The 5,128-nt window shown below is 39.0% G+C and overlaps 1 pseudogene; it reads right to left on the reverse strand.

Moving 5' to 3' along the window:
- Window positions 1–3,414: 3,414 nt before the first annotated feature.
- On the reverse strand, window positions 3,415–4,385 carry LOC130862980 (olfactory receptor-like protein OLF4; annotated as a pseudogene).
- Between the last annotated feature and the right edge of the window lie 743 nt (window positions 4,386–5,128).

Below are 5,128 nucleotides of genomic sequence, written 5' to 3' on the forward strand. Positions count from 1 at the left end.
TGGGTATATTCCCAATAGTGGTATTACTGGATCTTGGGGTAGGTTGATCCCAAACTTCCTGAGAAATCGCCACACTCATTTCCAAAGTGGTTGCACAAGTTTGCATTCCCACCAGCAATGAATGAGTGTGCCCCTTTCTCCACAACCTCTCCAGCAAAGGTTATCATTGGTGTTTTTGATTTTAGCCATTCTGACAGGTGTAAGATGGTATCTCAAAGTTGTTTTAATTTGCATTTCCCTTATCGCTAAGGAGTTTGAGCATGACCTTATGTGTCTTTTGGCCATTTGAATTTCTTCTGTTGAGAATTCTCTATTCATTTCAGTGCCCCATTTTTTTGCCTGGCAATCTTGTCTCCTTCCAATATCAGGAGGATAATTATGTTTTTCTTTGGGTTCATCTTATTTAGCTCCTCTAGGATCTCATATTATAGAGTCAATGTCCTTTATTTAATGCTAGAATCCACTTATGAGTGAGTACATACCATGTTCCTCTTTTTGGGTCTGGGTTACCTCACTCAGGATAGTGTTTTCTATTTCCATCCATTTGCATGCAAAATTCACGATGTTATTGTTTTTTACCGCTGAGTAGTACTCTAATATGTATATATTCCACACTTTCTTCATCTATTCTTCTATTGAAGGGCATCTAGGTTGTTTCCAGGTTCTGGCTATTACAAATAATGCTGCTATGAACATAGTTGAACAAATGCTTTTGTAGTATGATAGAGCATCTGTTGGAGGAATGTAATTTCTTATCTAAATGTTAGAGCATATTCATTTTTAATAAAGATTGCCAACCAGGTTACAAAAGGATTGAAATAATTTATGCTCCAGCTGTCATCAATCTTCATTTCCTTTAAAGCCTCTTAGATTGGTCATATCATATTTTATAAAATTATTATTTATCCATTTTGTTTTTTATATTAAAAAATCACCGTTAAGACAATAATAATTATGCTGAAATAAACATGAATATGTGTACATATTTTTCTATGCACCTACATATACATATAAATAACATAATATTTTCTTCAACTCAAATATTCAAATAATGTAACTGTTGATTCAGTTAATGTTTGGTAATGATTAAGCATGTTAAAAGTTTGTTATTTTCGGACAATGAGGACTACTGAGAACTGAAGAACAATGGCAATGGGTTCTTGATCCTATTGCATGTAATGGCTTTGTGGGAGCCCAGGTAGTTTGTATGCTCACCTTAAGAGACCTGGATGGAGGTGGGTGGTCCTTGGACCTCCCACAGGGCAGGGAAACCTGCTTGCTTTTTGGGCTAAGAGGGAGGAAGACTTGATTGGGGGAGGGGGGAATGGGAGGTGGTGGCGGGGAAGAGGCAGAAATCTTTAATAATTAAATTAATTAATTAATTAATAAAAAATTTTGTTATTTTGACTAATTGGATATGAAATACATTTAAAATTTGAGAATCCTTTCTGATTTAAGGTGAAGAATTTAGTTCTGCTCAGTAAACTTCACAAGCTTATCATGAGCACATTCTCTCTCCTTAAATCTGACGTGCTATAAATATCAATTCAATCTAAGCAGCTGAAAACTGTTCACACCTTCCTCCATCACGTGTGTGTCTGTGTGTGTGTATGTATAGAGCAGGTGTAATGCTCAACTATGTTCATATCAGCATTATTTGTAATAACAAAAACCCTTAAACTATAAATTCTCATCAAATGAAGAATGCATAAATAAAATGTAGTATGTTTACATAATGGAGTACCACACAGCAGAAAAAATAATGACATCTTGAAATTATCAGACAAATGGATGGATCTAGAAAAAATCATATTGAGTGAGGTAACCCAGACCCAGAAAGACAAATATAATATGTACTCAGTCGTAATAGCTTTTAGAAATACTTCCAGCTGTCATGGGTGCAATATTATTTCTGTGGGATCTTTTAAAAACTAAAATGAAACTTAAGTTTCAAGATTACTATCTGGTACAATTGCTTATAGTCTCTGAGTAGTTGGTAGGGTTTTTCTGAAGTTCTTACTTGAAGATCTGGCCAGAATGTTGTAAGAAAGCACACCATCAAAGCTAGCCAAGCTGGAATTATCTTGAGCATTTTGTACCTCAAAACCTATCCTAGTGTGGTGGAGATGAGGCTGATACAAGTCATCTGTTATACAGCTGGAGGTGTCAAAAGGAGTTGGATTTGAAAGAGAGAAGGGAGAGACTAAGATCTGCAATTGGCCTACCTGTTTCCATAGCCTGTAGGGCCTGCTAATCCCAGGGAATGCCTGCAGATGATACGTACTGGGATATCAGTATGAAGAAATATTGGGTGAAGAAATATTGTAGGAGAAGGTCTTCATGGACTGTTGGGTAGGGTTTCAGAGAGGAGGGGCTACTACAGTGGGTGTGCTGCTGCAGAACTGGGGATGAGACTGGAGATGGGACTGGGAAGAATGGAGGGAGAGGTAAAGACATTCAGTTAACCGAGCGGCTTCCCTGGCCTGAATGACCTGCAAGTTCCAAAATATTGACCATTTAGCATTAAAAAAACTTCCATGGAAACACTTGAAAATAAACGTTTTCTTTAATATTTTAAAGCAAATAGTTTCAAATTAACATTTCAGCATATTGTAATATTTACACTGTTTTAGTTAATTACAATTTACAAAAGAATTCAAAGACTTTTAGCATGTGACATTATAAAATAAAGACATGAACTGATATAAGACCATTATATAGTTACTTTAGAACAAAGATTTGTGTGTGATATAACTGGATAGGAAGCAGAAGTCTTGGGGGCATCAGGGACTAGAATTTGCAAAACTTCTGAGATATCGCAATTTAGATTTTCATCCTGAACTAAAACATAATAGAATGCTCTCTATTGTATTGGTCTCTTTAGTTGTACCCCTTAGTGTTTGAAATCATTTCAGAATTAGTAATTAGAACACAGCCCTGGATGAAGAGATACTTTCAAAATTACAAAGATACTCAATATAAATTTGAACTGGAGGTTACTCTCGTGCTTGCCAGTTCCCAGATGAACTTGCAGAGGTTTAATATTACTTATAATTGTTTTGCCAATGTCTCAGGCATATTACTGACGAGTTCCCACAATTAAATTAACCAGTTTTTGCTATTCTGTGTATTACCATGTGGCTGGGCCTTACTGGGAATAATCTGGCATCTTTTTCCTTTAGCGTCTCCCAGACTCCACCTTCTTTTTCCTGTTTGGATTTCCTGCCTAGCTACATTCTGCCCTGACATAGGCCAAAACAGCTTTATTCATCAACCAATAAAAGCAATATTCATTCACAACATAAGAATGACATCCCGGATCAATAAGTCAGACAGAAAATGTATCAATATTTGTTTGTTTACTCTGGTTCTATATTCATGTTTATTAGTGAATAATTCTGTGTGGTTCTGTTGTTACCTATTCCTGCTCAGAACTTTTCTCAGGCCCAAAGTTCTCCTCAGGGCTGCCTTGACTTTCTTGTTCCGTAAACTATAGATGATGGGGTTCAGCATGGATGTCACCGCTGTATAGAAGAGGGCCAAGAATTTGGCTAGTCATTCCTGGTGAGTGACTAGCCTTGGGCCTCAAGTAGGAAATAGATGCTGAGCCATAGAAGAGTGTGACTACAAGTAGGTGGGAGGAAGAGGTAGAGAGAGCTTTATGGCGTCCCTCAGGTGAAGGCATCAGCAGCACGGCAATCAGAATCCTGACATAGGAAGAAATAATCAGAAAAAATGGGCTGGATATGCAGAGGACTGCCGCCACAAAGACGGCAGCCTTGTTTTGGGATGTATCTCCACAGGCAAGTGCCAGGAGGGGTGGAAGGTCACAGAAGAAGTTGTCTATCTCACAGGGCCCACAGAAGTCCAAAGAAAAAATAAAATTTGTCTGTCCCAACCCTACTATGCATCCCATTCCCCATGAAACCATTGCCAAATGGGCACATACCCCATGGCTCATTCGGGTTGCATACTGGAGTGGGTAGCATAAGGCCATGCAGCGGTCAAAAGCCATGGCTACCAGTAGACAGCACTCAGTTATTCCAAAGAATGAGAAGAAAAACATCTGTGTGGCACAAACCTCCCAAGAGATCCCCCGAGACTCACTCACAAGACTCTGCAGCATCTTGTTTATGACAGAGCAAGTGTAGCCAATCTCCAGGAGAGACAAGTAGGCCGGGAAAAAGTACATGGGTGTGTGCAGGGCTGGACTTGTAAAGATGGCAAGGGCTATGAGTGCATTGCCTGTCAGTGATACCAAGAACATGAGGAGGATGAGGGTGAACAGGAGGAAGCACTCTCCAGGGAACTTCAGAGAACTTAGCAAATGCAAAGCATTTGACAGACAAGCTGTTCTCCAGCCACAGGGAGCAATTGACACTCATCTCCTGGAAGAGAGAAGAGCAAGTCATTAGAAGGATTCTTGCAGGTGGGGGAAATTATTCAATTTAATACTTAAGATCCTCAGTTAAGTCAGAGACAGAATATTCATCTTCAGCCATAAAATTAGTGTTTACAAACAAGTATTTATCGTCACAGAGTTTCATATCTAACCTTTTTCTCTGCTTACCACATCAAGTGATTTTCCAACGTGTACTGAACATTATACTGAGTGACTCAGGACTTAGGACAGGTGCTGTACCCTTGTATTCCCAGCCCTGATGAAGCTGAGGCAGGAAGCTTACCATTGGTTTGAGTTCAGCCTCACTTGTAGAGTAAGATATCAGCCAAATAAAAGAAAAGGAAATCATTACTTGTGACTCAATTCTTTTTCCATGCTTTTCATTGACGTGTTATCAATGTCCCCTTGAAAATCTGCTCTCCCACCAACTCTTATCTATGCTTTCCTATTGCTGTGGATACTCTCTCTCCACCCATCTCAGAATGTAGTAGGGCCAGAGTATTCTGTGATTTCTATGGCTAATATTCATATACGTGCCTTAAAACATAATTCCTTTAGCCGGGCAGTGGTGGCGCATACCTTTAATCCCAACACTTGGGAGGCAGAGGCAGGCGGATCTCTGAGTTTGAGACCAGCTAGGTCTACAAGAGATAGTTCCAGGACAGGCTCCAAAACCACAGAAAAACCCTGTCTCGAAAAACCAAAAAAAAAAAAAAAAAAAAAGAA

This window comes from Chionomys nivalis, chromosome 20 (genome assembly GCF_950005125.1).
Source record: "Chionomys nivalis chromosome 20, mChiNiv1.1, whole genome shotgun sequence".
Lineage (NCBI taxonomy): Eukaryota > Metazoa > Chordata > Mammalia > Rodentia > Cricetidae > Chionomys > Chionomys nivalis.